The sequence below is a fragment of the Alosa pseudoharengus genome, unplaced genomic scaffold (genome assembly GCF_046254945.1).
Source record: "Alosa pseudoharengus isolate Yale_2024_CS ecotype anadromous, Long Island Sound unplaced genomic scaffold, YU_APseudo_1.1 YU_APseudo_1.1_scf_1, whole genome shotgun sequence".
Taxonomy (NCBI): domain Eukaryota; kingdom Metazoa; phylum Chordata; class Actinopteri; order Clupeiformes; family Clupeidae; genus Alosa; species Alosa pseudoharengus.
The window spans coordinates 25,457,687-25,485,576 of NW_027468564.1; the positions used below are offsets into that span (position 1 = coordinate 25,457,687).

General features: G+C 42.4%; 1 pseudogene; it reads left to right on the plus strand.

The window, feature by feature from the left end:
• The first annotated feature begins 909 nt into the window (after positions 1 to 909).
• Positions 910 to 27,885, plus strand: LOC143129677 (structural maintenance of chromosomes protein 6-like; annotated as a pseudogene).
• The last annotated feature ends 5 nt before the right edge of the window (positions 27,886 to 27,890 follow it).

The window sequence follows — 27,890 nt, forward strand, 5'->3', positions numbered from 1 at the left end:
AGCACATAGGGGTTTTCTTTTAACTAAGAAATCGCGTGTATGTCGATTGTTTTTATTACAACCAGCAACATAACTAAAGTTAGCCGCACTAATCGCCTGCTCTCTAGCGGAACTCAGCATACCTGCCTCTCTGTTTTTCGATGTCTCTGTCTTGAGCTGCTTGCACTAACCAACTCCTAAAAAATCACATTGGCATCACTTTTATTCAGAATTGGTGAAACAACAAGCGGACAAACGTTAACGACTTTCTTTACTTATTTAGATTTTTAGCACCTCCTGTGGATCAAACCTTTGAAGGTGCGGGGCAAGGGGTGCGTGCGTGTATCCGAAACAAACAAACAAAAAAACACAAGAAAGAATACCCTGTCAGATAAACTACAGCCAATAATGACAAATTAATATATAATACGTTTTCAAAATTGCTGAGTGAGTGTTAATTGAGGCAATCTGAATGAAGACAGCTGGTCTTGAGTGTCGCCCTCCAGTTCGCACTCTGATTTGGATGGCTGAGATTAACCTCAGTTTTCAGTTGTTGTCGGGATTGACTTCTGCTGTCAGGGCGAGAGAGACTTTGAGACAGGAGTATTGTGAATTGATGTCAGACAAAGTTCCTTTAACGTTACTCAAATTTACATCATGTGATATGATACACCAGCAGAGCAGGTTTACACGAAGATGTCTAAACGGAAGAGACAATCAACGGATGACAGCCAGCACAGAAGAGCACATCAGAATGCGAATCTGCGCTCTTCCTTGTCCGAGGAAGACGCGGAGTTCCCTTCAACTTCACAACCTGATGCTCACCCGATGCAAATCTCGGTAGGCGGCCTAAGCAAATGTACTGATTGTTTTGCATACGTTGTGGTCAGTCGACTGTAGTTTAAAACGGAAAATCCCTCGTTTGATTAGATGACAGGAGAGGTGGGAATCATAGAGAGCATCACTCTGAAGAACTTCATGTGCCATGCTCATCTTGGCCCGATCACATTTGGGCCCAATGTCAACTTTGTGGTTGGGAACAACGGAAGTGAGTGAGGCCACCGTTTCATTTACCAAGTATCTCTTGTGTTTTGTAGCCTAACCAACAGGCATCATTAATAGCACATGTGGTTGTTAGTTTATGGAACCAATATTTCCCATGAGAAGTGATAGAATGCATCCCACTGTAATTCAACTCTTTGACAATTTCTGCAAGCATTTAAGCACAAATTTGCTTCTGCATTTATCTGATAGTGGTGTGTTCTTCTCCATGCATGTTTTGTGTGTGTGTGTGTGTGCCTGCCTATGTGCGTGTGTGCACACATGTGCATCTCCAGGTGGCAAGAGTGCCGTGCTCACAGCATTGATTGTGGCACTGGGAGGAACCGCTCAGACCACCAGCAGAGGATCCTCTCTTAGATGCTTTGTCAAGGAGGGAGAAAGGTAGTGATGGGCAAATGAAGCTTTGGTGAAGCACTGAACCACTTTGAACAATTGATTCAAAATGGGTTCATTACTCGAAGCTTCAGTAACAGCGACCTCTCCTGCTGAAAAGCCAAGACTGCATCTAAATTATCCCTGCAAGATAGTGGACAGGAAGATTTACTAGTGAAATAAATCTAGTGCACGCACCTAACCACCCCACCCCCGCACATACGTAGTGCACATGAATAAGAATGGGATATCATTAAATAAAGACTGATCAGGAGCCATCAGAATACAGTTTTCCCACGTATCTCTTACATTGTAATAAAAATAAATCGATATGAACAAACTACGCTTGTCACAGTAGAGGCTATGAACCAAACGTAATGTTTTGCATTAGCCTAAAGTGTTTATGCTTTGAGCGCGCTACAATTAAGACTAGAAACGAGGCCGTGCCAGTTGCAGTGGCAGCACGATTGGTTCACGAGGCGGTGGCGCTGCGAAACACTCAGGTGATTCTTTCAGAGAATGAAGCAGTTTCTGCTTCGGACGTCATATGTCACGTGATTTTTCCGTAGCAAAGCAAGCTTCGGAGCAGTGGTTCAAATGGAATTGTAGTTACTGGCAGAGCCCGTCTACGGAGAGCCTTGCCACTCCGTATTAAGTCCCATTGTACCGAATTTTGGTTGCAGTTCCACCAGATTTCCACTGGGGGCGATCGCTATGAGTGCAGAATGAATGGGAGTCAATGGAGCTAGACGGCTAAATTTGTCTCTTTCACCTGATTGTCGTTGACAAATCTCAGATTTGATTGTAGTTTGTATAACTTCAACATGGATTATAGGTCAAAAGTGCGAGTACTTATGTCCTTTTGATTTCTTACAGTTTGGGTCGTTGTTGCCCATAACACGCTAGCATTGTGCTAATGAGTGACGTCATTGACACGTTTGAAAGGCTTTTTAGAACAATTAAGTGACTTTAAAAAATATAATACTCCACCAAGTGTATTTTCTTTGCCTCCCCTTTCGAATACAATATTCAAATTACTTGAAAAAAAATTATATCCCGAGAAAAGTGGATTTTGAGGGGTACAGCTCCATAGACCTCCATGCATTCTGCACTCGTGGACGAGCGCCCTCATGTGGAACCACAGAAGGAACTGCAACCAGTTCAGAAACCGGAAGTTTTCCGAGAGTGGCAGTTCTCCCCTTATTAGACATTCTCTGTTACTGGTTTGAAGCACGTATCGAAGCTTCAGTGTCAGACTGCCATCACTAGAGAAAGGTGCGTGTTTGTCTGCAGGCTACTACTTCTCTTTAGCATTGGGAAGTGGAAACATTTACGCCGTCTTCTGTATTTGCCTGTGTTTATCCTGTGTAGGTTTGTGTTTATTTAGCATTGACATTAACTAACACCATGATACTGGTGTCGGATAGCTGTTTTCAGTCTACGTACACTGTATCAAATAATCTGTAATGATAATAATATGTCTAATAGTGTACAGATGCTCGGAAAGTTCTTTAAAACAAATTATTTGTCTCTTTGATCCCAGTTCTGCGGACGTTTCCATTAGGCTCAGAAACAGGGGGGGCGATGCCTTTAATCCACATCTCTATGGTCAGTCCATCGTCGTGGATCTGCGCATCTCCAGAGAAGGCGTCAGGACATATAAACTCCGCAGCCAAACTGGTGAAGACTGATCATACATAAACACTTCATATGGACTGTATCACTTGTACTTCCTCACACTCTGAACACTCACTTGTGACTTCATCCCTGGTGACTCCCAGATGCACTTTAGCCCCTGCACAGCTGCCCACACTTCATCCTTTTATCCGTTTTTAGTCATATTTATTACGTATTATTTGCATTTTGTGTGCAATGTGTTTTGTTCTTGTGTCGTGGTGTGGCGCCTTGCAGAGCTGCGCTCCAAATTCGTTGTACATTTGCTAGTTTGTGATAGCCAATCGCACTGTTATACTGATTATATAGTGGGTTTTGTTTTGTTGCTACAATGCTACATTCTAGCCTATTCTACAACACTGTACTGATAACCTGATTGACCATTGACTGATTATCCAATTTATTTGTGAACCCTTGCTTACTGTAAGAAGATATAGTCTGTGCTAAATGTTCATGTAAGTGTGATGTGTGTGTGTCTGTATGTGTGAGATAATTAATTCATGGCAGCCCCCCCCCCCCCCTTTTTTTTATCAGGTCAGGTGGTTTCCTCCAGGAAGGATGAACTGCTCCTAATTTTGGATCATTTTAACATCCAGGTACTGTGGAGAAGCCAAGAGGAAACAGTCCGCAACACCAGTATATGCTCCCAATAGTTATGTTTTTATTACTGTGACATTTCGGGCCAGCTCAAGCCCTTCATCAGACGGTAATAAAAACATAACTATTTTGAGCATATACTGGTGTTGCGGACTTGACATGCGGACTTGACATGACATCGTCATTTTTTTGTCCAGCACCCAGGATCAGACTTGGATGTGCGTGCGTTTTATCCTCTTTACACTGTGGAGAAGCCAACCTTTTAAAAGCAAAGTCATCTCTATTAATTGATTCATAATCATTCATAATTACATTAACATGTCTGTTTAGCAGACAATTTTATCTAAAGCGACTTAAAGGAACCGTATGTAGGATTTTGGCCAAAACTGGTACTACAATCACTTTCAAAATACTGTAGAGCGCTGTACACCGCAGATGTGGTAACTAGAGCAGAGCTGGCAACCCAGATGCCGAAACACTACTGACTTTGTGATTACTAGATAGGTGGAGGGTGGCGGATCAGGCTAAAACACAAATATGTAAACATCAACATCAGTTGAGGGCTGCAACTTCACTTTTTTAAATGACGATATCCTGGCCGGACTACTGTTGTCAGTGATATAAGTATTTTAAATTAGCATGATTTCCTAATGTCTAGTGACAAATCAGGGCCATTTTATGATTAATTGAATTACATTTCTTACATACGGTTCCTTTAAATATGTTTTATATATTACAAGGGACATTGTCCACAGGGCTATTTAAGCTAAAGGGCACAATGCCCCAATTAATTAATTGGACTGTCTTTGTTGATTGGTGTGTCCAGGTGGACAACCCTGTATCCATTCTAACTCAGGAGATGAGTAAGCACTTCCTGCACTCTAAAGGGGAAGGAGATAAATACAAGGTAAGGCCTGGCCTCTATATACACCTCTGAAGTTTGCCTACAAAAACGACCCAAAAGCTGCCATCTTTGCCCATAGAAGGAGATTCGGATACTATCTTTGCCCATAGAAGGAGACCCAGATCGAACTTCAGAGGTCTATGACCAGTTGTGTGTTTGCTAAGTAATGTGACAAACTACAGCCTATACACCATTACTGTGTTTGGATGAGAAGAATATTGCTGCTACTAATGTTGCTCTGTGAAGGTCATAGTCAGCAACACTCACCATGCCCGTGTGGTTGTCATAAAATCAACATATTTACTGAAGTGTTGAATAGTAGGGCTCTGCAATTAATGATCAATTGCTTAAACATTAAGTATAATTTACAATGGTTGTGAAAACAACACATAGAAAAATAATGATTTGTTTGGTGCATTCCATTTTTCAGCAATGCTCATGTTTTGTCTTATGTTATAAATCCAGTGTACCCCTATTTCTTTACAGTGGTCACTGCTGTATACAAGATCTCTTTTTACATGCATGTTCTATTTATTTTTCAGCTGAATTATATTTAAGAATCAGTTGAATCTTCTGTTAATTTTTTTTTTTTTTTTTTTGCCATAGCATAATAATACATGTTGTTGGTTGTTTACCCCATGTCAGCATCCTGTAGTTGATGTTGGCTTGTTGTTGTTGTGTAGTTCTTCTTGAAGGCCACCCAGCTGGAGCAGATGAACGAGGACTACGACTACATCATCAAGACCCAGGCGCTCACCCAGAACACAGTCCACCAGCACGAGGAGGCAAGCAAGGGCCCTGAGGCCAAAATGGCACTCAGTCAGACAGGCACCTGTCCGTGTAGTATTGATGAGAGCCCTGTTTGTTTAAACACCACTCAGTCAGACAGGCACCTGTCCGTGTGAATGTGGAGAGAGTTTGTGTTAGGAGCAGCCGTGGCCTACTGGTTAGCGCTTCGGACTTGTAACCGGAGGGTTGCCGGTTCAAACCCCGACCAGTTGGCACGGCTGAAGTGCCCTTGAGCAAGGCACCTAACCCCTCACTGCACCGGGATTAGTGTGTGCTTCACCCCACTGTGTGTTCACTGTGTGCTGAGTGTGTTTCACTAATTCACGGATTGGGATAAATGCAGAGACCAAATTTCCCTCACGCGATCAAAAGAATATATATACTTATACTAACAGCCACACACTGTTATACTGTTTATATAGTGTGTTTTGTTTTGTTGCATTTTTTCTACAGTATATCATTAAAAATGTCACTCTCTGGAGTCAGTCAGTGCAAGTGCTTTTTCGGAAGCACCTAAGGGACTGATAAATCAGCTATGCTCCCTCTTATCTGAAGACAACTGGTGCATTATATATAAACACAATGTTGTTGTTGTTGTTGTTGCTGTTGTTGTCCAAAGCTTGTGTCTGTGCTGTTTCTCTGTAGACTTTGGATGAGCTGAAGAGGACGTTCAAGGAGAAGGAGGAGAAGTACAAGGGCCTGGCCTCGCTGGAGGACATGAACAAGAAGTTAGAGGAGCTCAAGAAGCAGATGGTCTGGGCATTGGTGTGTGAACACACACACACACACACACACACACACACACACACATACACACACACACACAGTTCATGAGCTTCAAAAAGGGCACATATTCACATATTTTGAGGTGAAAAGAACACAAATTTACTTGTATTAGCTAAATGATCATGTAAAGAGAATATCTTTCCACGTTTTCTACCAGAAGAGTATACTCCCGGACATGTGGTCAGTTTGTATCTTTCCTTGCAATGTTCTCACCTTTTATTTACACTTTACCTGTTTGCATCCCTGAGAGGAGTGTTTGTTTCTAAGACTTTATATCAAGTCAAGTCATATCAAGTCATTTTCTACTTTCATAATCCATCTGTTCCACACACTCCATGTCTCAAAACGTCATCTAAGTGTAGCAAAATGGGAATCTACCACTTATGGCATTAGAAGAGATTCTTTTCATATGTAACATTCGGTGTGTGTTTGCAGGTAAATGAATTGGAGAAGGAGATAAATCCTTTGGGTGACCGAGTGGAGGCTGAGGAGAAATCAACACCAAAATATAACCGGAAGGTCGATGAGTGGAAGGTACTAGAGGTCGACCGATAAGGATTTTTCGATGAGAAAATGATCTATTAAAAATCAGGGTCAGCCGATGGCCAATATATGCTGCCGATTTGTTTTGTCCGATATTTGCCCATTTAATCTATACCTATACCCTATATTTGCAGGATAAAATGTCCCACTGACACAACTTAAGTTGATCAATTTTGTGTATCTTTACAAAAACATTTATTGAACTGTATGAATATGTATGATCTCTTTCTTCAATCTGAATTGTGTGTCTTCACTGCACGTATATAGCCTAGGGTACTTGAAATTAAAACAATGTAGGCTATAAACTAAATAAATTAAACAGGTTATCAAAACCCCTAAATGTTGTCAAATAAGCTTTTAGATGACTGTTAGTAATGTTCTAGTATAGGCTATTGCTGTCTTCAGCTTCAAGTTAGTCCATGCACATTGCAGTTTAACATAAATGTTTGTTGGTAGACAATATGCGATGATATTGTAGAACAGACAGGACAAGCCTGGGAAGACCCATACGATGCCAGTGAGGCAAGGTAGCTAGCTGTGCTAAGTTATGTGCACTTTGTTGCTTGACATTTCAACGAATTGCTCGAGTTTCCGCTATCAAATTAGAAGGGGCATTGTCAGGATCCACTCTAAGAAAGTGTATAGGCTAATCATGCCTTTTTCCCGCCATCGTTGCGATCAGTTCCATGTGTCTGTGTGTGTGTGTCTCTCTGTGTGCAAGTGATAACTGCTCCGCCCCGCATACAGAGAGAAATTTGTAATAGGTTTAATTTAATTTCGCCTCGTCGCAATCTGGGAGGCTCATGAGCTAGCAAGGAGAAAGAAGTGCAAGGATGCTAGTTTTTGTTGCTAGCAATCATATAATCATATAAGACCTGTAAATGTGATGCATGTTGTAATGGCCTCTGTGCAGGCCAAGGGAGGAAGTACCTGTAAATGGGATGCATGTTGTAATGGCCTCTGTTCAGGCCAAGGTCGCGGAGGCGGAGAGGAAGTACCGGCAGCAGCAGGGGCAGCTGGAGCAGGTGACGGAGCGTCTACAGCAGCTGCAGCCGCAGGGTGCCCAACTACGCGGGGACACACAGGAGCGCAGCCGAGCGGTCAGAGCTGCAGAGGTGTGAGCAGCGCACACACACATGCACACACACACACACATGCACACACACACACACACATGCACACACACATGCACACACACACATGCACACACACACACACATGCACACAAACACGCACACACACACACACGCAGGCACACCCACCCACACCCACACACACACACACACATACATGACACACACACACACACACACACACACACACACATACGCGCACACACACACACACATACACACATACATACACACACACACACACACACGTGCACACACGCGCACACACGCGCACACACACGCACACACACGCACACACACACACACACATGCACACACACACACACACACACATACATACACATGCACATAATTTATACTGCATCCATGCTAGGTACAATCACAGAAAATAACCATCCAAAACTAGTGTTGATGGCAAGTCATGGGCCACCTGTGTTTGCACCGATGAACTCCAAGCCCACACAGGCACTGGACTAGACAAAACACACACACATACATAAAAATTTTGTGACCCGCTCTCCTCTCCAGGCCGACTACCACAAACTGAAGAGCAACCATCGTGACCTGCAGAAGGACCAGGACCAGCTCACTAAGCGCATAGATGAGTTGAAACTCAGGTGAGAGGTGTGTATGGGCATAGATGAGGTGTGTATGGGCATAGATGAGGTGTGTATGGGCATAGATGAGGAGAAACTCAGATGAGAGGTGTGTATGGGCATAGATGAGTTGAAACTCAGGTGAGAGGTGTGTATGGGCATAGATGAGGTGTGTATGGGCATAGATGAGGAGAAACTCAGGTGAGAGGTGTGTATGGGCATAGATGAGTTGAAACTCAGGTGAGAGGTGTGTATGGGCATAGATGAGGAGAAACTCAGGTGAGAGGTGTGTATGGGCATACAGTAGATGAGGAGAAACTCAGGTGAGAGGTGTGTATGGGCATAGATGAGGAGAAACTCAGGTGAGAGGTGTGTATGGGCATAGATGAGGAGAATGTGAGGGGAAGACCTTAGGTGTGTAGCATCCACCAGGTGTGTATAGGCATATTATAGATGAGTTGAAGTCACCTAGTGGGTCTGTTTGAAACGGAAGACAGCTGCCTACTGCCTCCCTCCCTACATAGAGAGCTGTCTCACTAGACATGACTTTGGATTAAATGCATCTTTTAAAAATAAGCGTAGCACTCTAGAATCTTTGGTTAACACTACGGTATGACGTTAGCAAAGGCCTGACGTTAAACTAAATTAACTTGCGTAAGCTAGCAGGCTAACGGTATAAATTAGTTTTACGGCCGGCAGATATATCAGACCTGACGCTATTAATGGTTACAAGAATGGCATATCATCAGATAGTAAATTGTTTATTTCTCATCTCATCTCTACAAATCTAAGCAAAATAAGGTCACAAAATTGACTTTTTAAACAGATTCAGCAGTCATTACCGATGTCATCCGCCATGTTTGTTTACCTTTCAAGACGTTGCCGCAAGGGATTATGGGTAGGAGGGAGCATGAAGTGTGCATCAATGCTGCCTCCAAAAATGACCGTTATTTGGGAATTCTAAGATATCTTAGAAGGCAGCAGAATTAGTTTTTTTCGGTTTCGAACCGCACTTGCTGCCTTGCTCCCCAGTTAGATATCTTAAAAGGCAGCAACTTTACCCATTTCGAACACACCCAGAGTGTACAGGCATAGACGAGGAGAAACACAGGTGTTGTGAGAGGAAAACTTCAGGTGTAGCGGCCACTTGGTGTGTACCGGCTGTTAGGAGGATGTTTTTGGCCAGGTACCGATGAGCATATTTCACTCGTTCACCCATATCAATACTCGAATCGACAGTGCTGATGATACGCATGCTTGGCTTGGCTGTAGGCCGTGATCCTGAGATGCCTGTAGTGGAGATTGCGTGGAAGCGATGTCCGTTGAAGCAGGTAGTTTGAGTTTGGAGGAGAATGGGGTGGAAGTGGCATGCTGTTTTAATGCCAGAGTGCATGATGTAGCAGACAGGTCATGAGGGTTTTAATCTCTTACAAAGCAGAAGTGAGGTGAGCGATGGCTATCAGTCATCCCGTTGGGTTCCTTCCAAACTTTGCTTAGAAAGCAAACATTGTGATTGGGTTGTTTGCTTGTGCCTGTGCACTGCACGTCAGAGGTAATTGGTGGCTACCATGTTTGGGAGAAGGCCTTAAAGCAGGAGGTCACAAATGTGCCAAGATTGATAGATGACTGGTTTCTAAGTGCCGGTGCACGGCTGTGTTTCAGCATCAGCCAGGCGTCGGTGACGGATAGCCAGACTCGTGAGGTGCGCCTGGCGGGACTGCAGCGGGAGCTGGAGGAGCTGGTGCAGCGCGACTCCACCCTCAACCAGCAGCTGGAGCAGATCCAGCAGGCCATCGCCATCGCCACGGACACCCTGCACAACGCCAGGTCAGAGGTCAACCTACACAACACTACCAATACAACACCAGGTCAGAGGTCAACCTACACAATACCACCTACACAACACCAGGTCAGAGGTCAACCTACACAACACCACCAATACAACACCAGGTCAGAGGTCAACCTACACAACACCACCAATACAACACCAGGTCAGAGGTCAACCTACACAACACTACCAATACAACACCAGGTCAGAGGTCAACCTACACAACACCATGGAGATCATGATACCATGTCTGAAATGTGCATCCATTGCTCAGAAAAATAAGGCTTTGACAAATTCTAGGAAATTCTTGGATTCTGCCATAGACCTCAATGTTAAAAAGGGAGCCCGATCACTGCATAAATGGGGGATAGTGCCTTAGGCTTCCCATGTAGGCTAAACACCTCCTATTTTCCAAATATCCTTTGGTATGCAAAATACAGTAACATCATAGTTAAGAACACAACACTCAATTTTCGTTGACATGTCATTGACGAAATTGAACATTAGGCCTACCAGAGATTAGATTTGGTGATGGCCTTGGAATCTGGCTGGCTCAGTGAGGTGAAGTTTCATGCAAGAATTGAGGCTGTTATCATTTAAAGGAGAATTCCGGTGTGATATTGACCTAAAGTGTATTGAAACATGATACCGAGTGTGAACGTATGTCTCATAGCCCATCTCGGCTTGTCCCCTGCACTCCAAAATCTGGCGCTAGTTAGCCGATGCTACCAACAACTTTTTCAATGTTGGTGCTTCGGCATCGGGCTAGCCATGCAAATAAATCACTGTTTTACACCATTTACGAGGCTCAATGTATCTCCACACTTCATTGGTAGACTTCAGAGGGCCCTGACATTTAAAACGAGACATTGAGAACTTTGAAAAAGCACTGGTAGTTTACTTACAAGACGATTTATACAGACAGTATCTTCACGAAGTTTAGCGTTTGCAGCCATCTTCAATTTAGTCACGATAAGTCGAGCGACGAGTAAGAATGAACAGGTATGATAAGGGATCAGATTCCAAAAATAATTCAGTGGAAATGCATGGATTCAGTTGCTTCCAGTAGCAGCAACTAGAATCCATGCATTTTTACGGAATTATTTTTGGAATCTGATCCCTTATCAGACCTGTTTGTTCGTACTCGTTGCTCGACTTATCATGACTTAATTCAAGATGGCGTCGAACGGTAAAATTCCTTAAAGGAGCCCTATGCAACAATTTTAGCAAAAATTACCTTAATTATGCAAGTTGAGAGTCGTTCTGATGGTTCTACAACACTTTTTGGGTCGTTTGGTGGGTGCTTCGTCTCCCCCTAGTGCTTCTCCGCGGAAAAAACGAATATGCAACTTTCTGGTCCCGGACCGAAGAAATCCGGATGTTACTCAGCGGAAGGCCTCGAAAATGTAGTCAGATTGTAGTTTCTAAGAAGACTGCAAAACGGACACCGACTTGGCTTTGTTGCTGTTGAAATTGTAAGTAGCCTACCCTTGGGTGAACTTCGTTTTTGTAATGTGGTTTGATAGTCTCTTGAACAATGTGTTTGCTCGACCGTTTTATTGTGAGCCCTGTATGTGTTTAGCTTGGTTTCTTGATGGCTAGCTCGCTAGCTAGTGGGGGTTTAGCGTAGCAGTCACTTGCTACCGAAGCTGCAGGGGGAGCTATGTTGTGAAAAATGTGAGCCCAAATCAGGCGAAAACCCAGAAACAGCGAAGGAATAACCAGACTTGCATAGGGCTTCTTTAAGGTACTGTCTGTATAAATCGTCTTGTAAATAAACTACCAGTGCTTTTTCAAAGTTCTCCATGTCTCGTTTTAAATGTCAAGGCCCTCGGAAGTCTACCAATGAAGTATGGAGCTACTTTGAACCTCGTAAATGGTGTAAAACAGTGATTTATTTGCATGGCTAGGCCGATGCCCGAGGCACCACAACGAAACACTGTGTTGGTAGCATTGGCTAACTAGCGCCAGATTTCTGAGTGCAGGGGACAAGCCGAGGTGAGCTATGAGACAAACGTTCACACGGTATCATGTTTCAACACACTTTAGGTCCAAATCACACCGGAATTATCCTTTAAGGGCAACTCCACGCAAAACTGTCATATATCCATAACGCCAACTAAATACCATGGCATTGTGTTGGCATTATGGATGTGACAGTTTTGCGCGGAATTGCCCTTAAACGTGAGCGCAGGTTTGTCTTTATATTTTTCATATGTGAGAAAGATTTCTTATGGTCATACTTAACATATCTAAAAAGCATTTAACACCAGATTTCCCCTGTAAGATATTGATGTTTTACTTAATTCAAGGTGTTTTTGTATTTGTGTATGTGCTCACATGGTCTCCCTACTATTCCCTTACCTCCATCTTTTTTCACCATTCTTTTTCTCACTCTTTCCTTGTCATTCACTATTTCTTTCACTCATTCACTGATTATTTTCACTCATTCATTCCATTACCCTTCATTCACTATTTATTTCACTCCACTTCATTTTAAACACTTCACTCCTCTTTCTCTTCAGTGATCCGTCCTCGTCTCTTGTCTCTGGTCATTTCACTTTACTATTCTTCTTCATGTTGGCCTTCTATTGTCCTCCTAATGCAGCCTCACCTAGTTACTTTATTTATTAGTTTGTTTGTTTGTTTGTTTGTTTATCTTTTTGATTTTTATTTATGTTGATCTGTTGTGCTGTTCCCTCACTTCCTGTCGCTGGTTTCCTGTTGCAGACGTGAGGAGCAAGACCTGCAGCGCTCCTGTAACTCCAAGGAGAAAAGCCTGAATCAGCTGGAGGCCAGCCGCACCAATCAGATCCGTCGTTTTGGGGAGAACATGCCCTCTCTGCTCAACGCCATCGACGAGGCCTACGGCAAAGGAATGTTCCAGAAGAAACCCATCGGACCACTGGGTTAGAAAATACACGGCCACACACCAAAGTCACACAAGTATCAACTCTCACCTTACAACACACACACACACACACACACACACACACACATATATCATATATCATATACACACACAGACATCATATATCATATACATACACAGATACACACCATTAATACACACATAGGGCCCTATCATGACATTCTAAAGTGCATCGTCACTCGTCAAAAGTCTATTCAAATTTAGTAGGATGTCCAGTTCACATTGGGAGGGGTTTCGTTCTCAAAAGTGGAGCGCATGGCGTAACAAGGTGTTCCTAGGTCTTTTAATCAGTCATATGGGTGTGTTTGGGGCATAACATCATTTTAAACCAATGAGAATGACATCTGTCATTCCCTTTAACGGCGCAACGCGCGATATGTCAAATAAATGCATCGGTATTTTGGCATTCAACGGCGCATTTGAAGGAGGCTGCTTGCAAGACCGTATGGAATAGTCATTCTTAAACCATGCTTTACTAAAACCTAGCATAGCCTTCACGCATTTGCACTCGTCTATTATTTGAACTCATTGGCAAAGTGAAACTAACTTCACCAAGGAGTCAGTCAACGACAAGACAGTTATATGCAGTTACTTTCACTATTGACTGACAATGGGTTACCATAGAAAACATAGGCTGGAAAAAGCAACACTTACCCTAATGTTGCTCAAATGACTAAATAAAACAACATTTATCCTGCAGAGGAGTTGCTTATATCTCGTGACAGTGCGTCTTCAGCTGTGCTCCATACTTGTCTCTCGCCTCTCCCCTAATCACTTTTAACCGTCATTACCAATTTGCAAATGATGGTGAATAACTACTCATCATGAGATGTACAGTATTTCGTAATATCTTTATTCTAATTATTTTTACCATTGTAATCGTGCAATTTGTAATGCTTTGCATGGACGTGCGCTGGTGTGCGTTCATGAATGATAGAAGGATGGTGCGTGCACCTGCCAATATGACTGTTGACATGCGCTCTTAAAATAGCATATGAACAACTCGCCATTGACTTCTGACCAGGTTTAGGTGGTGTATGATAGCGATTTTTAGACAATGCGCCAGGTCCCTCCCTAGGTTGTTAATTGCCACACCCCTGGGCGCAATGCTTAAAAAATAAAGGTGCAAAATAAGGAATTCAACTTCGCGCCGGTGAATAACGAACTTTACGCCATGCGCTGGTGACCGAAAATACAGCCCATAATATCAAATGCACACACACACACACACACACACACATATATCATATATCATATACACACACAGACATCATATATCATATACATACACAGATACACACCATTAATACACACATAATATCAAATGCACACACACACACACACACACACACACACACACACACACACACACACACACAAACTACCATTAACCCATTGAAGTGAGGTTCAGAAAACACCACTCTGTTAACCAATATAACAATAACAACAGCAACAATAATAGTAATAGCACACACACGCTAACAACCTTGTTGTGTGGTAGGTTACTGTATACGTCTGAAGGACCCGTCTCTGGCTCTGGCTGTTGAGACCTGTCTGAAGAGCCTGATGACAGCCTTCTGCTGTGACAACCACAGAGACGAGCGTCAACTACAGGCACTCACAAATAGATACCTCAGGGGTAGGAGACCCACCATCATAGTCAGCCATTTCAGCGATGTGCCCTACAACATCACCCAGAGGTCTGTACACCAATAAAAATGACATGTTAAATGTACTTTTTTATATAGGTAACTGGTTGCAAACATTTGTTACACTCACAGACGCAAGACACCCAAGCTTGTCTTGTGAAGGGTTGGGCGATGTCCCTTTAATTGGCATTTGACGAAGTGTACAGCAAAACATTGCGATGGACGATGATATCGGGGGGAGGGGTATTGTAGGCTACATATATGGCCTGATGAAAGTGGACAGCTACTGTAAGAGGCATAGGCTACCAAAGTTGTGTGCAAGTTCTGCTCCAGTAAAATCCGGGTAAGAAATGTACAGACAACCAATCTGAACATTTGCGTGTGCACCAACCAGTGAAATATTCCACATTACCAGCTTGGGCTTCGCAAAAAACGCTACTACTACCAGGCCTACTATCACAGTCACTCATCTAAAATCTTCAGTAGTCTTATACGCAACGCATCTCACACCACGTTATAACCGGCCATGCCGACTATGAGCAGGGGCAAGTAAGGGGCTGCGATCGAGGGTGAGGGGCTCCAGGCTACTGGAGGCAGGGCGCACTGGCAGCAGAAAACAACGGAGGTCCTCTGATCCTATACATTTACAGAAATAATTGTTTTTGTTTTTTTTAGAAAAAAACACAATAACAATGTCACAATCAGGAATTATTTGAATAAGATGGTAGTTTCACATAAGTCCTTAATTTTGGCACTATCTGTCTGAGTGTCTTAAGCTACCCTATAGCTATATGCATCAGTTCTAGGTTCAATTTTATTTCCTGAGAATTGTTTTTTATGTTTTAACCTATTAGGCGGGTCAATATAGGGTTCAACGTCAAAAAAATTGATACAAAAGTTTTTTTATGGATTCTGGTACTGTTGGACATGCTAAATAACATACTAAAAAACTAGTAAAATCTGACCTTGGGAAAGGGGTCATTTTCAAAATGGCCGCCAAAATGGCTGTCAACAGGTTAGAATGGCTATATCTCAATTACTATTCAGTCTACAGGGGTGAAATTGATATCAAATGATGATCAAATTAAACAAGAATAGGATTTTAAATGTTAAAATTGAAAATGTTTCAATGCTCTACCTTTTTCAGCCATAAATTAAAATCAATGTGTTTTAATACAGAGCAAATGCAATACATGATTATTAACCATCTCCATGGCATGGAGGAAGATAAGACATGTCTTAACTGGTGTTATATCTCATCTAGAGGTTATATGCTTTTAGAAAATATATGGTTTGGGGTGTTTTACTGGACTGTACATGCCAAAATGTATCTGCTTTACACTAGATTCACCAATACAGAATAGAGGGCAATGTATTCTTCATGGCATGGAGGAAGATGGGACATGTCTTAACTGGTGTTATATCTCATCTGCAGGTTAAATGCTTTCAGAAAATATATAGGATGTTTAATCTGTTTTCCCTGGACAAAAGAGGCCAACATGTATCCGCTTTACACTAGATTCACCTATACAGAATAGAGGGCAATGTATTGTGCATTCATGGAGGAAGATGGGACATGTTTTAAATGGTGTTATATCTTATCTACAGATTATATGCTTTCAGAAAATATATATTTTAGTGTGTTTTAATTTCTTTTTCCTGGACTGTACATGCCAACATATATCCCCTTTACACTAGATTTGCCTATACATTATAGAGGGCTTTGTATTGTGCATTCACGGAGAAAGATGGGACATGTTTTAAATTGTGCTATATTTTATCTACAGATTATATGCTTTCAGAAAATATATATTTTAGGGTGTTTCATTTGTTTTCCCTGGACTGTATATGCCAAAATGTATCGGCTTTACACTATATTTGCCTATACAGAATAGAGTATGTGTTATGCTTGGTGTGGAAGAAGATGGAAATGTTATTTTGTTGATTAATGTTATATTTCATGTACAGGGTATATGCTTTTACAATATGTAGAGTAGAGTTTGCGAGTATGTGGCTGTTTTATGACTTTAATGAACCATGACCCATGTACTGTATTAGGCATGCATTGTATATTTGTGTAGATCAATTTGTTGGCATCTATCATTAGCGGGGAGCTAATTAAACTGAATCTTAAACTATATGCATAAGTAGATCAGAAATAATTATGATATCATTATTCATCATCCTCTGACTCCTCTGAAAGGAACTTGTGTGGATTGTCACATTGTTCATTTTGACACGTTCCACAGGCAGCAGTGCAAGGTAATCCATATCTTCTACACGAACAGCGGAGTGTCTTGCAGAAATGCACACAATTAAGAACGGTTGACTGTCTCTGTACTTGGATCTAACATAAGAGTATTTGATTGAGGTTGATTCCATTCCATTCGGTAATCAGTATCTGAAAGCTAAACTGAGGGAGCGGTACAGGAATGACATATGTTTCACAGAAGGGAAAAGTTTTGAAGGCATGGTGACACTGAGAGAGAAAACATCATGCATCCTCAGGTCCTACTATAAGAACACTAAAAAGGTGAAGATGAAGAGTCATCAGTGACCTCTTAATCTGATAAAACATAAAAACACTTTCCTAGACTGAATAATGCGTCAGATATAGCCAAAATTAGCCTCTGGTGGCCATCTTGGACGCCATCTTGAAAATGACAAGTCTTTGAAAATGATGAACTGATACTTTAGTCTGACATATATGAATCAGTGACCTCTAAATCTGATTAAACACGAAAAACACTTTCCTAGGCTGAATAATGCGTCAGATATAGCCAAAATTAGCTTCTGGTGGCCATCTTGGACGCCATCTTGAAAATTATAAGTCTTTGAAAATTATGAACTGATACTTTAGTGTGACATATATGAATCAGTGACCTCTAAATCTGATTAAACGAAAAACACTTTCCTAGGCTGATTAATGCTTCAGATATCCCAAATTAGCTTCTGGTGGCCATCTTGGACGCCATCTTGAAAATGACCCCTTTACTGGGGTCAGATTTTACTAGATTTTTAATATGTTATGAAGTACATCTAAAGGTATCATAATCAGTTGAAAAACCTTTTGTATCAATTTTTTTGAGGTTAGTTGTTTTTTTTTTCATATATTGACCCGCCTATATGTTGAGACAGGGTCTATAGAATTAGTGCGTGTCTGGCTTGAGTGGGGTTGGCATCATGGCATGATGTCGGTCAACCATCATCGTCCATTGGCCCAACCCTAGTCTTGTGTCATACTTCTCTGGGTTGGATGACTCTCTGCCTGGTTGACCTTTGACCTCTGCTTCTAGGGCTGTCAATCACCCGCAGTACTCCAGTGTACTACAGTCCCTGGAGATTGATGACCCCAATGTGGCCAACTGTTTGATCGACATGAGGGGAATCGAGACCATACTGCTCATTAAGGTGTGTGTGTGTGAAACCTCAACATTTTTTAATTCAAACTGTTGTTTAACTCATTGAGTGCCAAAAACGTAATATTACGTTTTTCCTTCCCATGCGTTGAGTGCCAAAAACGTAATATTACGTTTTTAGCTTTTTTTTTAAATTACGAAACTAGACACTCTCACACCTTATATGTGATTTTGGGAACTCTGTGATGAATGGAAATGAAATATATGACGATCGGAAACTGATGAAAACGCACAATCTGGACATTTTATCTGGACATTTTATCATAACTCGGTTGCCGCTTTGGGTTGAATCAGTGACACATGCACGTCAGGTCAAAACCAGGCCATTTTTGTGGGTCTATCACTAGGTGGCAGTCTCGCCAGGTCTCGCTGATCACTTCCCGGAAAGTTTACAGGCAATATGAAAGACGTTATATCTCCATTTCTAGAAAAAAAACAGCGATTTTGATGAAAACTAGCCACAGTTTAGCTTGGGATTTCTCAGGAACAGAGGCGTGTAGAAATACACGGTTTGCACCCACTGAGAGCTTAAAGTCTTTTAAACGAGACATTGTATGTGTTCATAGCTATAACACAGAATATGCTGTGGCTGTACAAAAATTATCAACAATGGTCTAGATTGCTGGCACTCTAGGACAAAGCTTCCGAAAACAGCTTGGCATTCAATGAGTTAATATGCATATGCCCCATTTTCAGTTTTTTCCACAACATTGCACATCATCTACTTAGGAGGGCATTGCTCCTACATACTTTGGCCTATAATCAAATGCCTCTTTGGAAAGTTGAGACACTGTAGTTTCTTGGAAAACAATCAGAAAAACAGTGTGATGTACTGACACAGAGTTACAGAGGCTAGAATATTGTTTTCTCATTCTGCCGGATAACATGCATCTGAACTGACCACATTCCAGCCCTCTAGGTCACTTGATATGACTTAGAAACTCAACTGAGCCCTGGCATCAGGTCTTGTGAAGCTGTGTGCAAAAGTAGATCAATATCAAATGAAAACTACTTACTTTAGACCATTATTTGCCAAGATATGCTCATGCATTTTGTAAAATGCCCTATGGAAATTACCGATAGAACTTTTGGTTATGCAAAATGCATACTGACAATCAAATGCTTACTGCCTATGAACCCCTTTGTGTAGAAGCATAATCTTGGTCTCAAATGAAAGGTAACACTTTGAAGTTTTATGCTTGCATTTTGATTATACTTCAGGGGTTCTGATATGGAATAACTACACTAAATATGGAATGATTACAACAAATTATAAATCTTTACAATTTATATTTCAATTCAATTGGTGTGTATAAGATACTCTATGCACATGCATAACTAATATTGGATCAAATTACATGAATATTTAATTTCTATGGATTTTTGTGAATATTTCAAGACCCAATATGCTATATCTAAGGACATACACTGCAGCTAGAAGGTAGGGAAGCACCAAAGGCGGGGGGGGGGGGGGGGGGCATTTTTTATTACATTTTATATTTTATTAAGACATAGTAAGATCTGACAATGTAAAGCACTACACATATTTTACATGACAAAGAATGTCATGTATTGACTATGTTTAATGTACATGACTATGCTACATAACAATCTGATGTATAAAAATGATTTAGAATGTTGGTGGGGGGGGGGGCGGTAAATGACCCAGGGCTGGAACATGTGATGGTATAACAGATTTAAAGTCAACCTGTAAAAAAGAGAAACACTCCTAATGGTGATACTTGCTTGATTATGCCCTGCAGCATGTCAATAAATGATATAGGCATCACAGCGTTGTTACACAGTGTGTCTTGTGTGTCTAATGCTAAATGTATTTGCTAATTTGATGCCATGAGGAAGATGCTAAACCACAAACATAGCTGGAGCAGCTTAATGCTCCTGAATGCCACACGATAGCTGTAGTTCTTGCAGTAATCACATTGCTCACTGAGGGACTTCAACATTTTTAAATGACTGCATCGTCATTTATATCTGTGTGACTAAATCTCTGTGTAGAGGGAGAATGACGCCAGAAGGGTGATGCAAGATGGCCGCCCTCCACAAAACTGCAAGGAGGCCTTCACTGAGAATGGTGACCAAGTCTTCACCAACCGCAGCTTCTCTGTGGAAAAGCATGTTAGGGCCCTTTACCTTAGCGGAGACGTGGATGAAGTGATCAGGTGTGTTTGTGTGTGTGTTTGACATACAAAATGTGAAAATGATGTGAACATTATAATGTTTTTAGTGTCAGTTATGAAGGCTTGTTGGGTCAGTTAACCCCCCAACCCCACCCCGACATTGTGATATCCTCAGGGGTGTAAAATGTTGAGGAACAGAAGAGTCTAGCTGACACTGAAATGTAGATCAGTTATGCCTCTTTGTCGGCCACTATGATCTTCCTACATGCAGGCATTTGCGGGATGCCCTTGAGAACCAGCGAGAGAATCTGTCACGCCTCCGTCAGCACAAGCAGACGCTCGACTCGGAGATCCGCCAGAACAACGCCCTGTTCAAGGCCGCCTATGACGAGCGCACCAAAGTCAAGGTTGACTTTTCACCTCTGACCCTCCTCCTTTCACATAGTCACACTGATGCCTTTAGCCATAGACCTCTGAAGTTCGCCTACAAAAAAGAAACAAAACGGCCATCTTTGCCCATATAAGGAGATCCGGTTTTTAATTGAAGCTAACTACCTATGGAAAGTTGCATTGCAAGTTAGCTCTGGGGTAGCAAAAATCTAAGTGTGCCGCCTTCACGTACCGGAGATCACAGTATCCAAAAAAGTGTGTTCAGGAGAGTTTAACAGGTGCGATAATTCAAAATCCCCATGTTATTTTCCCATAGGAAAAATCGCCAGATACCGGATGTCAAAGATGTCAGCTTTTTTGTAGGCGAACTTCAGAGGTCTATATATATTAGAAAGCTAGATAAGCATTGTCCGTCGAGTTCCATTAGGTGCCATACGTGAACGCGGCTGCCATATTGCTGGGGCAAACACCTTACACTTGCCGGCAATCAGAGACACCTGTCTGATTTCCAATCAGAGACACCTGTCTGATTTCCAATCAGAGACACCTGTTTCTCCATTGGCCTCCAGTGATGGTTGCTCCCACCAATATGGCGGCGCTATTTACGTACGTTCTGTAGCCCAATGCGGTATCTAGCTTTCTAATATCCATGGTTGTACTTATAGAGCTCAACAGTCCTGCCCATCGCCGATTCTGGAAGTAAGAATTCAGTACAATTTCTCCCTTGACGACTTGAGTATAATCCAGAAAATCGCAACCGTCCATGGCTTTCTAATATCTATGCCTTTAGCCCTTTGCACATATGCGGTGACTACTATGACGAGCACACCAAAGTCAGCGTTGAACCTTAAGCCCCCTCATCCCAGCACTAACTGACTCTGTATGCAAATGAGTTTGAGAAACATCAGGACACAACCTGATGGAAGAACTTGAAGAGGGGCCGTCATTTTTCAAATCCACTTTTGGAACATTTAGGATTTCGTAAAAACTGAAGACAATGAGCAGTTAGCTTGGCGTCGTCCTTATAGATAGATGAACAAAAAAACGCACCAAAAACATTATTATTATTATACTGTCTCAGGATTCTGTCACGATTGAAAAAATGTTACAATGTCATAGTCAGTTATATTCAATAATATCATTACCCCTCCACACACAGGCAAAGCAAGACAGGCAATTTTATGTATATAGCTCACCAAGGCAGTTTGATTTGGTTTAGCCTACATCATCAGTAACACCAATCGGCAACGCAACTTTTGAAGTCCATGAAACATCACAGTGAGAGAAATTTAGGCAAAATGTAGTTAATTGTTTATATCAGTGGGTATTTTTTATATTAAAATATCGAAACCATACCATTAAACCGTGATACATACTGTACCGTTGCATCCCTACTGTGTCTCTGTGTGTATGTGTGTGTGTGTGTGTGTGTGTGTGTACTGATGAGTCCTCTTTTACAGGATAAGTCTAGGAGGCTGCAGTTGGAGATCAGTGAACTGCAAAATGTGGAGGAGCCCCAGTCTGAAGACCTGCTCCCACTGGTCAGTTAAGAGGAGCTGGGCAATATAGACCTAACGCTGCATCAACAACATATGTCACTATTTTCTACATAAACAGTATAAATGACACCATGAAAATTCAACACTATCAACATATGTCACTATTTTCTACATAAACAGTATAAATGACACCATGAAAATTCAACACTATATCAAGATATGTCACAGCGTTTTCTACATTAATTATATAAATGACACCATGAAAATATCGGCCTTCTCCGTCCTCTGCTGCCTGTAAGGAGGAGGAGCTGGAGGAGATCCGGGCGAAGCTGACTGCGTCTGGACAGAGGTGTGCGGAGGCGGAGGAGAGGCTGGCCCAGGTGCGGAGCGTTGCGTCGGAGGCAGAGCAGAACTACCAGCGCCACCGGGAGCTCATGAGCAGCGCGGCCGAGGAGGCTGAGCCAATCAGGGTGCGTAGAGACTACTGGCAAAGCATGCTGGGAAGTCTTTGGTAAGGAAGGAAATAACTCTGGTTGATGAACGCTTTTGCTGTGTCCATATTGGTGTGTCTGCTTCCGTTGGTATGTGTTTGTAAATCTATTTGTGTGCGTGCGCCGTGCATGTGCCTGTGTGTGTGCCTGTGTGTGTGTGTGTGTGTGTGTGTGTGTGTGTGTGTGTGTGTGTGTGTGTGTGTGTATAATACAGGAGGAGTTAAGCAAGTGTGATCGATCAGGAGGTGGAGAAGTGTAAGCACCACAAGAAACACTACGAGGAGAAGCGCAAAGCCCACGTCAACAACATCCAGGCTCTTAAAAACAACCTGCAACAGAAAGAGCAGGAGCTCCAGGTACCAGTGGCCACAGTGGGACAGTGGACATGTTGGAGCTTATGGTACTCAGTCACCAGTCAAGTCAAGTCAAGTCAGATTTATTTGTAAAGCGTATTTAACATGCACAGAGTGCAACCCAAAGCGCTCCACAAACAAGACACATAACAACAAGACAAAAGATGCCGGACGGAGCGGCGTAGTCGCCAGCGTACCCGTGACACCAAGACATACAAGACAGACAACAAAACAAATAAACAAATAAAAAAAAGAAAATATATTTTAAAAGGGGAAAAAGTGATGTTAAAATTAGTCCAATTTTCAAACCAGCTGAAAATGTCCAAGGGCAATGATGATCCGTGAAAACTGCGCACAGAGCTGTGTCTTCACAACCGATGCAATGCCAACAAAGTTCTTTAGCAACTGACCAACCCGGTGAATTCACTGGCAGTCTGGAGATAACGTTAACGTTAGAAGCTAGGCCTGCTAGACTGCAGTCTGGAGATGATGGAAGCACAGTCCAAAGTACTGAGCGATCGTGTAGATCCGCAATTCGGTGGACTTAACAGCGACCGTTTGTTGCTCCGTGAGAATGCAGCTCTTCACCGTTAACGTTAGTCTGCAGTTGTCAAGGCAGCTCGCAGGTCAGCAACAGCTCGGCGGCCACGGTAGCTGCTAGATCTTTCGCAGAGTAGAGCCTAGGTCCGACTGTCCCGAGAGATCCCTTCGACCAGACAGTGAAGTGCACTGTTCACGGATGGATGGAAGGATGTCAGAGGCCCAGTTAGTCTGCAGTTGGCATGGCAGCTCGCAGGTCATCAACAGCTCGGCGGCCACGGCAGATCTTTTGCAGAGTAGCCTCGGTCCAGCTGTTCCGAGAGATCCCCTCGACCAGACAGTGAAGTGCTGCACCGCTCACGGATAGATGGAAGGATGTCCGATGCCCAGCTAGGGCAAAAGCTAGCCATAGCAAGCTCCCAATGGACAAATGTCAATGACATCAGCTGATTTAGGAGTAAAAAGGATAAGGATAAGACTAAGAATAACACGAAAACTATCAAAAATAGCGTAAATAAATAGGGAAAACATTTAACTAGACAAACCAATACAAAAAACCAGTGAACAGATAACGTTACTGCTAATAAATTAGCTTTAAAATCTTAACATCTGGCAACACAACACTAAATAAACCCTTCATAGATTTTCAGTATGACTGGTAATGAGTTGTGTCTGTGTGTGTGTGTGTGTGCGCGTGTGTGCGCGTGTGTGTGCGCATGTGTGTGCGTGTGTGTCAGGAATCCGTAGCAAAGGCGTCAGAGATTTGTCCAGAGCGTGTGGAGGTGAGGAGGACGGCGAGGAGCCTGGACGTGGAGTTGAACCGCCTGCACGCCGCCATCAACACCCAGCAGGAGCAGCAGGGGGACCACGAGCTCATCATCAGGTGTGCAGCTTCCCTGGACACTCTATTGTTATGTCTCCTCTCTCTTACACTCTATAGTACTCCTGCAGCACTGTCTGCTCTTATACTCTATAGTACTCCTGTAGTACTGTCTGCTCTTATACTCTATAGTACTTCTGTAGTACTGTCTGCTCTTATACTCTATAGTAATCCTGTAGTCCTGTCTCCTCTCACCTATATTCTCTATACTGCTGTTGTAGTATCTCTCCCTCTATGCGCTCTCTCTACTAATGTAGTTTCATCTTTTGTTTATTCTATCTCTTCTAATCACACCTTCTCTCTCTTTTTTCTCTTCCTGTCCTGGTTTATTTTTCTGCTTCTCATTTCTGTTTCGTTTCTCTGTCCTCGTTTCGTAATTCTGCCGGTGCTTTGTGTATTGCTGGAGGATTATAGAGATACTCATGTGTTCCTAGGGAATACCAGGAAGCTTCACAGAAGTACAGCACTGCTGTCAGGGAAGTGCGAAGCCTGAAACAGTTTGGCGAGGTGATCGCCGCCATCGGCCACCAGAGGCAGAAAGCCTTCACCAGGCTTAGGAGGTGAGAAGAATTCTCGCTAAACTTGTGTGTCCATGAAGGTGGATGGTGGTTAGTTTATTTCACTTATCCGGAGTGCTATTTTCTCTCTCTCTCTCTCTCTCTCTCTCTCTCTCTCTCTCTCTCTCTCTCTCTCTCTCTCTCTCTAGTTTGTACTCACTGCGCTGCAAGTACTACTTTGACATGACCCTGGCGCAGAGAGGATATGCTGGCCATATGAACTTTGACCACAAGAATAAAACACTCTCCATAGCTGTAAGCCAATCCTGGGTCTTTCTAGGACACCACTATTATAAATTCAGTTATATTGATAATGTATAATGTACACTACAGGCCAGAGATTTGGGCCCACCCTCAGATATAAAAAAATAACGATGCACTGCTTTAAAAAAAATATATACAGTGTAAGTACAATGTCATGAATGTGACTGCCTCAGTACGAGTTTCATCAAAATAACCAGCCCTTGCCTTTGTCACAGCAGCATATTGCTTGTTGCGTCCTGTCCAGCATATTTTGTACATAACTTGTGTCCAAATCCTCCCAGCACCTTTTCATGCATGAAAACAGTCATTAGCTGGACGTTCATTTCAAACAAAGTGGACCCATACTACTGAATCAAATCTCTGGCCTAGTGTATAAACAGTTCCCATTTACAACCATATCCGTCTGCATTAGCTTTGTTATAGTCCGTTATACAGTAGAATAATCTACACTCACTCATTCATTAATTCATGCGTCCAGCCTATTATCTGAAAACACAAGATTTGATGTACCTGTCAGTCTGTGTGTCACAGATTGACTGGTGCATGAGTTTTTCTTCCCCAAAACACATGGCATATGAACAAAAGACAGTGTTTTTTTTTTTTTCAATAATCTGTCTTTAAATAATATGATGCCTATAAACAAATGTCAATAACTGTGTCTTTGCATGTCTTATATCACGTCAGGTGCAGCCTGGAGGCAAGAACAAGGCGTCTCTGAGCGACATGCGATCTCTCTCGGGAGGCGAGCGATCTTTCTCCACTGTCTGCTTTGTCCTCTCTCTCTGGTCCATTACCGAGTCACCATTCCGTGCCCTGGACGAGTTTGACGTCTACATGGTAGCAATCTAGAACGCATTCTCATCCCAGTTTTTTCTTTGATGGATTTTGTTGATGATTAGCCACGGGCTCACTGTCCCATCATTCATGGGATTTATGAATGCAGATGGAAAAGGTGTTCAAACCACAATGAAAAAGTCAATCTCTTTTTGAGACCTGTTTATAAGCTTGCTGTTTTAGACTGCTTTCTGCAAATCTGTGGTTGCAGAAATTAACCCAAAATCAGCAATTCATCATCATGGTTTTGCAATGCATGCGTATCTCCAAGGGACAACATTCCTCAAATGTTTAGGAAACACCCTCACAAAATTAGGACTGTTTAGAATTTTCTCCAGAGATGGTGAAATCTGGTGTGGTACAATTGAGAGATTTAACTGACGAGTGTCTGTCTCTGCTGCAGGACATGGTGAACAGGAGGATCTCCATGGACATGTTCCTCAAGGTGGCGTCTAGTCAGCGCTACAGACAGTTCATCTTCCTCACGCCCCAGAGCATGAGGTGATGTGTGATTTCCTCATCATGGCTGAATTTTGCTTGACTGACAATCTGTCATTACAGTGGTAACTGTGATTGCATCTGAAGGCAGAATGATTCATTATTAATCCCTGTTCCTATCATGGCTTGGTTTTACATACTCGAATCCTGAGGTGCGTTGAGCTTGTTTTCTCTGAACAGAATTCCATTGCAACGGTAGCACTTCATTCAGCTCACGTTCAGCTCACTGTATGTTCGCAGAGAACTACCTCTTCAGACTGTTTGCGAATGTTCACAAACGTTTGCGAATTTGAACTGTACAACTCTGTTGAAATGCAGTGTGCTCAGTGGCAGATCCTGATAAGGGCAACAAGAGCTTGCAAGTGATTGAAAAACTATGCTGACAATGTAGGCTAGTAACAAAACAATTCTAACCTCAATGTTTTGTGCTCAAGAAGGGAGATTGTCAATGCTGTAATGCTGAAAAGACATCTAGCACTAAATCAAAGGGGTAGTCAAGTCACGTTTATTTATATACCACATTTCATACACAGAAATCATTCAATATGCTTTGCATAAACAAAAAGAAAAAAATATTAGCTATTAAAAGCATAGAAAGGCTATAGTCAAAGAATAGTTTAAAAACTAAAGATCATAATAAAAAAGAAAACCTAAAACACACAACATAATAGTAAAAGGGCAATAGTTTTAAACATATTAAAACAGTAATAATTAAAAGACATAAAACACATGATTAAAAAAGACACAAATGAGTTGCTATACAAGATAGAACCGCCGCTGATTGTGCTTCCCCACCTGCTACATCTGCGTCTGTCTAATTCCGTGTCCACCTGACTGACCCCCTCTCATCAATTTAATATCCCATCTTTGCTTTGTCTTACATTAGAGCTGAGACTTGTACGCGTCTGTGTTTGAATGTTTTATTTTCTGTACCTGTATAATAATCCCACGTCCACCTGTGCTGCTGCCCACCTGACTGCCCACCTCTCACCCGTCTCACAGTTCCCTGCCGGTCAGCAACCTGATCCGCATCCTGTGCCTGAACGATCCCGACCGCAACCAGACCGTCCTGCCCTTTGGCCAGCGCAGCCAACCAGACGACTAGATCTGAGGAGAGAGGACCTCACTAACGAGGACCAGACGACTAGACCTGAGGAGAGAAGACCTCACTAAGGAGGACCTG